The sequence below is a fragment of the Oreochromis aureus genome, linkage group 1 (assembly GCF_013358895.1).
Source record: "Oreochromis aureus strain Israel breed Guangdong linkage group 1, ZZ_aureus, whole genome shotgun sequence".
Lineage (NCBI taxonomy): Eukaryota > Metazoa > Chordata > Actinopteri > Cichliformes > Cichlidae > Oreochromis > Oreochromis aureus.
The window spans coordinates 1,445,517-1,454,077 of record NC_052942.1 but is presented as its reverse complement, the minus strand read 5'-3'; the positions used below and the strand labels follow the sequence as shown (position 1 = coordinate 1,454,077).

Here is an 8,561-nt window from a genome sequence, read left to right as displayed (position 1 = left end):
AATTTTGAGATTGTTTTCAGGGTTAAATGAAAATATAAATTGATTCTGGATGTGCTCTCAGAGTTTATATACCACATGGTATATTTTTATAGGCAGTTCAGATTTAGCTAATATCAAAGCCCTGCTTCTCTGTTTCTGTATCATCTGTGAATCTTGATGTTAGACTTCGGGGGGGGCGGGGGGGATGGCCTACCGTATTTATTCACACAGGCTAGGTTAGGTGTCTTTGCTCCGAAGCATGAGTCGTGTTTCACAGGTTAAGAAGGCAGTATTTTTTTTATTGTCTAAAATCTAATAATTGCTTTTCTTAAGAAGACAACAAACTGTGTTTTCAGTGTGCAGTAATGAACAGACTAACCGTGACCTGACACGAGGCTGTCGGACCCCCAGGGAACGACGTGTGTGTGTGTGCGTGCACGTGTGTGTGTTACATCTTGCCCTCAGCTCTTTCTCTCTCTGAAGGTATGTGCTGTGATATAAATCAAACAGACAGATGTCTCTGGTGAGATCAGCGGTTGGGCCCTCGCTGCTTTAACCCTTTAACCGATTCCCACAGACGAGTTAGCAAGGACGCATGCAGGTCAGTCATTTTATTCCATCAATGCAAAACGTGACCAAAGTGTCTTCTTGTGACTGCTTAATGTTAATACAGCCAAAGGCAGACGGATGCCTAATCAGCTGTTTACAGGTGATTTACTGTGCAGGTGGAGAAAAACAACAGTAACTGTAAATTATTTAAATGGTAAACGACATTTGATCAGATAATTGAGAGATTCACAAAACAATTTACACATTAAATTAATCATGGTTTACATTTAAAGGGGCAGTCCACCAATTACAATTAAAATCTGAATCTAAAGACCAAAAGTTCTGCAAAAAAAAGACGCAAAATTCAGAGTTTTTTATACTTGTTGTGTAATAAAAACCAAAACCAATTCGTTTTGCAGAAAATTTGTCCTAGAAAAATGCGCTGTGAAAAGTCAGTATCAAATGGTGATGAGCTCTTTAAACAAGTAAAGGAAGAAACTGAAAAATATTCCCAGTGATTTTAAGCCTGTGGTGTGTAAGGACATCGAAGGCCAGGTTTATGAAATGGGGCAAAATAATGTGTGAGCACAATCCTGAACTATAGGGCTCAGAGGCGTGGTTAGTTTCACAACAGCTGTACTTTCCAAACAAAAGCAGTCAGTGTCAATATCAAGCTCAAACAATAAGACATGCTTTTTTAGTGTTAAATAACAGCGCAATTAGCATAAAATTGCATGTTGCAAAAGTCTCCTATACTTTGTGCCTCGAGAAAGAAAGACTACGTTCACACTGCAAATCCGACTTCTTTGACCCTGTGCGACCCATATCCAATCATGGTATGACAGTGTGAACGGCACAAATCCGATCTGGGTCACTTTTGTATGTGGTACTGAATCCGATACATATCCGATGTTTTAGAAAGCGACTGCTGTTTGAACGGTCATGTCGCATTAAATCCGTCTTTTACGTCACTGACACAAGACAGACGCCAATTATCAGCACCGGAGAAGACATCGCGAACGCTTCCTGGCCATCCAGTGTAGCTGTCAGTGAAACTGTTGGGAAGACAACGTGAAATGTAAATAACAAAATAACTTTATAACTTAAAGCAAAATTGTGAAACGTAAAGTCTGAAACAAGTCTTTATATTAAGGCCATCGGTGAAACAATATTGTTTGCTCTGGGTCTAAACAGAGCGCGTTGTGTGTGACATCTTCTTTTGCGCATGCGGGCCGCTTTGAGGGTTCACACTAGAGCGCGTTTGCTGTCACATTTTATTTGTAGTGTGAACAAGCAGACAAAAAATCGGATTTGATCGAAAAATTGGAATTGAGCATTAAGACCTGCAGTGTGAACGTAGCCAAACTGTCATAAATACATACTTGACAGTGTCAGTTGCAAAGGTTTGACAGCTTTAAACATGCAATCTAGTCACTGTGTTCTCTTTGCAGATACTGACAGACTGGGGGTTTTTCACACCAAATTTTCGTTCACATTGGTGCACGCCGTTAGTAAATCTGGCCCTGAATAATTTTAACGTCAATGACAGAATATATGGGAGGTCAGTGGACTAAAGGTCAGTAGCCAAAGGTTTCTAAAGCTTGGCCTGATGTATTTGTGCATTTAGCAGGCTGGTAAATGACAGTATTCAGCTGTGTTAGGACCAGGGATCTACCTCCACTCCAGCATGTCTTCTATCACTGGAACAGGAGAGGCAGACGAGATTATTTTTAAAGGTAAGTCAGCAATGGTCAAACTGGAAGATCAAAACTTACCAATGAATGTGACAATTATTTAAACATAATCAGACACTGTGTCTGTGCATGGGTTCCTCAACTTGTCTTATTTCACTGACATTTTTTAAATCAATTTGAATGTTATTATTCTGTGTTGATGACATGAGACGACTAAAGAGTTTAAATAAGTACAAGAAAAAAAATCAATTGCCAAATTGAACCTTTGAACTAGCTTTATAATGTTGCCAAATGGCCACAATGGTTATTGTACTACAGATTGTCTAAATCCACAAAGAGCAGTAAACCTCAGAGCCAGCAGCAAAAATACATTTGGAGGTTATTTTAGTCTGCTACAGCAGGTTGAGAGATAAGGTCCCATCTGATCAGTTAGAGGGGCTAAAAGTCGAGATATCTGGTAACTAAAGCCCCCTTTCCATTTTTACCCACCTGCATCGATTTGGCGCTGGTCGCCATGGTTTTCAGGGTTTTCCATCAGCTCATAGTACCTGCTACTTCTTTCGTGCCTGTTAGGCTTCCAAGCAGTCCGAGCAGGTACTAAAATGTGATGTCATCAGACTGCATGTCACTGATTGGCTGGTCAGTAGCATCACTCGCTGAGTCATGATAGTGTCTCATTCACTGAAATGAACACGGCCATTTTAGAAACCCAGCAAAGATGGAAATGGCTACAAAAAACAACGCCACGGTCCCCGGGTCTGACGCAAAGCCACAGACTGAGCAGCAGGTATATTCTTGCCTCAATGGCCACCTTTGTTTCAGTGTCCGTGTCCTATATTAGCTGCGTCCTGGGACGCTTGGACACGTTGCTATGACAAACACCACCAGTGTTGGGGAGTAACAGAGTACATGTACTGGCTTTACGTCTTTAGAATACAAAATCTGTTTTAAGTTACAGTTACTGTTTAAATAGGTGATATTCAGAATACAGTTACTTTGTTGAAATAAATAGAATACACAATAATCATTTCCTGTTTCATGTTAGGCTGTCCCCTCTCTATGCCTTCTCTAATTTTGGTGACTGAATGCAGTCGGGTGCAGGTCTACCTCAGTTGGCTGAGCATGTAGTCATATATCACATGGCTGAGAGCGGCCGGCCCGGGTTTGAGTCCGACCCGCGGCCCCTTTCTTTTTTTTTTTTTAAACCCTATTTCCATCTGGGATTAATACAGTTTCTCTGATTCTGATTGCTGGAAACACAAACAAAACATGTAATAAGAGGCTCTGATGTAAGCGTCCTGTTAATGTTGGTGGCGTTACACGATGGAGCCAGAGCCAGCGGTGCACGGGCAGGAATGCATTTCCGACACCACTTCATAAGAAGAATGGGATGGGCAAAACTTCAGTATCTTCGATGTACTATTGCTGTGTGATTTATTACTATTACTGAAGGCTACTCGCCACCGTGCTAACATTGTTAGCTGGTGTTAGCTGAGGTTAGTTCATAGACTGCAGACTGTTGGGCCATTTTTAAATACTCATGCTCGCAAGCTTGTACTCGTGTTCTCGCTAGTCCGAACTTCATAAGTTCACACGGGAGTCCGGACTTCCCGAGATTGTTCCACAATTGGAACAGCAGTGTACATGATGACATCACAGCTCCATCCCATTAATTTAACTGTGATTAATATTAGCAATGGAAATTACACATGATGTAGTAGATTTATTTAAGAAAAAAAAGATAATGTAAAAGAGTATCTTAAGCACTTTGACAAAATTCGCTTTTACCTATCATCTGTTTCATGTCTAATAAGCTTCATACAGAAACACAAGCTTGGTCTGTCTCAATAATAACATTACACATGTTTGCCTGAATAAAAACAAACAGTGAGATGTTAGAACGCTTTTATTTTTATTTTAGTACACTCAAACTGTCATGGTCTGGGTGTGTGGCTGTAAAATTCCGCTGAAGGTCTGGACCTCCCTGGTATCCACCCATGGGCAGGGCATACAGTCTCCCTCACCTGAAGCTGATTGAGGCAATTAGGCTGGAGATTTAAGCTGCTTGCTGACACTGCTTCCTCGCCAGTTTGTCAACTACCCTATTTACTCCTGGAAATTCCATCACGCTGAACAACTTATCTCGGAAATCTGGTTAACCTGCCTGCTTTCAGAATCATCTCCTTGCCTCACCTGCCTGCCTTCCTGCCCTTACACCACCACGGGATCTTCACCGCTCAGGACAGCTGACACACACCACCAAACCCACCCGGACCGCACCAACTCTCCTTCAACGCTTCCATCTCCCACCTGCACAGTAAGACGAAGATTTTTTTTATAGCTTCCACCCTCTCCAGAACTCCTCATTGGCTACCGCTTTAACACTGCTCTCCTCTCTTCCAGTACATACCTAATCACCAGCCAGCTGCTGTTGCTTTCTTGGACCTGTCCCCTTTCTTTATCCCTCTCCCCTGGCCAAGACCCTCACGCCCCATGTGTCAAGCCTTAAGTCAAGTGTCATAGTAAACATCATTCTTGTGCTAATTAATAAACCTTTGTTAAACCCTTTCCTCAGCCTCTGCTTTGGGTTTTCTGCACGTGGGTTTGATCTTTGGTACTCAGCCTCCAGCCGTTTTGTGACACAAACTTACAATAGACAGCAGCTTTGGAAGAGAACTGAACAAATATTTAAAATCCAATCTGATCATTTTGGAGCAGCCTTCAGGATCTCCACGTATTAACATGCTGTTTTTAGACTTGATGGTTTAAAAACCTGTTAGCTGCAAATAATCATGCGCAGTTCCACATGATTATTAACAGACAGAAAGAAAACACATTACTGATACAGAAATGTGTGAATGTGCGAGTGAATGGGTGGATGACTGGAGGTGTAAAGCGCTTTGGGGTCCTTAGGGGTTAGTAAAGCGCTATACAAATACTGGCCATTTACCATTTAGAAATAGTTTTCTATACGACATCACTGCAAAAAGTGCAGCCTTACCTAATGTCCACCCTACTGTTACTCATTTTATATTAAGATTTAAACATCTAGTTGGTATTGGTATGGTGAGTAACCTTCAGTAATAGTAATAAATCACACAGCAATAGTACATTCATGTAGTTGTAAAAAGCATGACAATATCCAAAGTATTCAGAAATAGTTTGTAACGTATTCAGAATACGTTACAAACCACACCCACAGACACTGGGATGATAACAGTTTGTCACCTTGAACATATGGCTGGAACAGACTGCAGATGGTACAGTGTGTGTAATAGAAGCGCTTTCTTTTGAACTCTGTGAGAAAAACAAACATCTTTGCATCATATGCTGCTCCCTGGTGGTTTCTAACAGAGACACATAGCAAAAAACATTTTTCTTTTTTTCTCTTGGCTGCAGAGTCTTCAGACACACACACACACACACACACACACACACACACACACACACACACACACACACACACACACACACACACACACACCTACCTAAGATCATCTGACAGTGGGTCAGAAAACATAGCTACGAAACTGTGCAGAGGTTCAGATATATAGTTAAGCCCATAATTTTGACTTAAAGTTACTTTTGTTCAACAAGCAAGTTCTTTTTTGAGCAGAAATGACACAGGTGTCTCCCCAAAGATAATAAGATGATGTACAAGAGGCATCATTGTGGGGAAAAAAAAATATTTCTCAGGTTTTATTTATATTTTAGCAAAAAGTATCATGTCCAGAATTATTCATACCCTTCTCAATAATCAATAGAAAAGCCTTTATTGGCTATTACAGCAATCAAACGCTTCCTATAATTGCAGACCAGCTTTCTGCATGTCTCCACAGGCATTTTTGCCCATTCATCTTTAGCAATGAGCTCCAAATCTTTCAGGTTGGAGGGTCTTCTTGCCATCACCCTGATCTTTAGCTCCCTCCACAGATTCTCAATTGGATTCAAGTCAGGACTCTGGCTAGAGCCACTGCAAAACGTTACTGTTGTTGTCTGCTAACCATTTCTTCACCACGTTTGCTGTATGTTTTGGGTCATTGTCGTGCTAAAATGTCCACTGGTTCCCAAGGCCAAGTTTTTCTGCAGACTGCCTGATGTTGTTGTTGAGAATCTTCATGTATTGCTCTTTTTCATGGTGCTGTTTACTGTGATTAGGTTCCCTGGTCCATTGGCTAAAAAACACCCCCAAAGCATTAGGTTCCCACCACCATGTTTGACAGTGGGGATGGTGTTCTTTGGGTTGAAGGCTTCTCCATTTTTATGCCAAATGAAGGCAACATCATTGTGACCAAATAATTCAATTTTTGTTTCATCTGACCATAACACTGAAGACCAGAAATCTTCTTCTTTGTCCAGATGAGCATTTGCAAAGGCCAAATGAGCTTTTGCATGCCTTAGAAGTGCCTGGAGAAGTGGCGTTTTCCTTGGTCTGCATCCGTGGAACCCAACAGTGTCCATTGGACTGTCTGCCTTGAGACATTGCCACCAGCAGAGCCCAGATTCACCAGAATGGCCTTGGTGGTGATCCTTGGATTCTTTTTCACCTCTCTCACTATCCTCCTGGCCAGCACAGGTTTCACTTTTGGCTTCCGACAACGTCCTCTGAGATTTTCCACAGTGCGGAACATCTTGTATTTTTTAATAATACTTTGCACTGTAGCCACTGGAACTTAAACATTTGGATATGGCCTTGTAGCCCATTCCTCACTTGTGAGCAGCCACAATGCACAGCTGCAGGTCCTCACTGAGTTCCTTTGTCTTAGCCATGAATGTCCACAGACTACCTGCAGAGAGCTGCTGTTTTTCACCTGTTGAGTTGATTAAAACAGCTATTCCCAATTAATCAGGGTAATTAGGATGCTTTAGAACAGCTTTGACTATTTGGAATGGTATGGAACTTTGGATTTTCCCAGAGACTGTGACAGTTTGTAAAGGGTATGAATAATTCTGGACATGATACTTTTTGCTCAAATGTAAATAAAAGCTGAGAAATATTTTTTTCCACAATGATGTGTCTTGTACATCATCTTATTATCTTTTGTGAGACGCCTGTGTCATTTCCAGTCAAAAAATAACTTGCTAGTTGAATAAAAGTAACTTTAAGTCAAAATTTGGCAGGGGTATGAATAATTACGGGCTTAACTGTACATTACAAAAAGAGTCTTAGTTGAAACTAATGGAGCTGGTACTCATGAGTTCAAGAGTCTCCTTCAAACAACACTCTGCAGCCTAGAATAAAATATTTGAATTACAGATGTGCAGAACTCCAATGGTGGCCACCTAAGACACAAATAAGATCGGAAAGCAGGGATCATTTATGTGGCGAAGTGATTTATTAAGTCAGTAGTGCCATTATTACGCAGCTTCAGTCAGAGGAGCCTCAGCTGACTCTGTCAGCACCGCTAGCACGCCATCTTCTCTACGTCACTGTGAGACATTCAGCACCGATCTGAGCATACAATACGACTGTCTTCAACACTAATCCTGATCCAGAATTATTCCCATTCTTTACTTCCAGGCGTTGCCAAACGTCACGCCAAATCTCCACCCAACAACTGAGATAAACACTTCTGACTAATAAAGACAATGACTCTTTCCACACTCAGTCCAAGAACAAAGAGGAGGCTTTGTATGCAAATCATCTCCACCCCCCCCCCCACCACCACCACCACCAACCACCCCACAGTGCTGGAAATAAAAATGTACTGACATCAAAGGCAGCGTCTGACATGCCTCGCAGAAAACGGCTGATCGGTTAAACAATGGTTCACTCTGATCCTGCAGGGAAACTTCACCTGAACATCAGCACATACATGCTCACACATCATAAACAGAGTAATATTAATACTGCATTTATGTGGTATTTCGGAAATGCGGGAAAATGTGGGAATGCAGGATAGCTGTCAAAGCTGTAAAAATACAAATGTCCAACTCAATCACTTCAGACAGACGGTCTTTAATGTGCCGGCACAAAGTCAGAGTAATGATTCACCCATAGTAGAATAGTGCAGATAACCGCCACAGCCAGTAAGTGAAAGTTACATTCTCTGCCCAAGTTGTAACCTCACGGGATGGAAATAAAGCAAAGTGGTAAAAACTGCAATTCCTCTAATGGCCACCTGAGGCATTCCCAGGTTAAAAGGCCCAGCTTTACAGCAACAAAGATCGTGTTCACAGCCTGAAACAAAACTGGTTTGGGCCACTGTGGATAGGTTTCCTGATCACAGCAGATAAGGCGTCACAGTGTGTGGCTGATGTGTTAACACATTGTGGCGGAGGTGTGGTCCCGGGCGCGGCTGCAGGGGAGGAGTGGTGCAGTGAGCTCAACGGGGCGGT

The 8,561-nt window shown here is 41.9% G+C and overlaps 1 long non-coding RNA gene across 3 annotated transcripts; it reads left to right on the top strand.

The window, feature by feature from the left end:
- Positions 1 to 328: 328 nt before the first annotated feature.
- LOC120435518 lies at positions 329 to 4,790 on the top strand. 3 transcript variants are annotated; one of them, XR_005611298.1, is made up of 4 exons: positions 329 to 580; positions 2,159 to 2,264; positions 4,397 to 4,539; positions 4,626 to 4,790. It is a non-coding gene; the product is annotated as an uncharacterized LOC120435518 (long non-coding RNA). The 3 variants fall into 3 exon arrangements; XR_005611108.1 differs by having other exon boundaries at positions 2,156 to 2,264; XR_005610317.1 differs by lacking the exons at positions 329 to 580; positions 2,159 to 2,264 and having other exon boundaries at positions 4,160 to 4,539.
- The last annotated feature ends 3,771 nt before the right edge of the window (positions 4,791 to 8,561 follow it).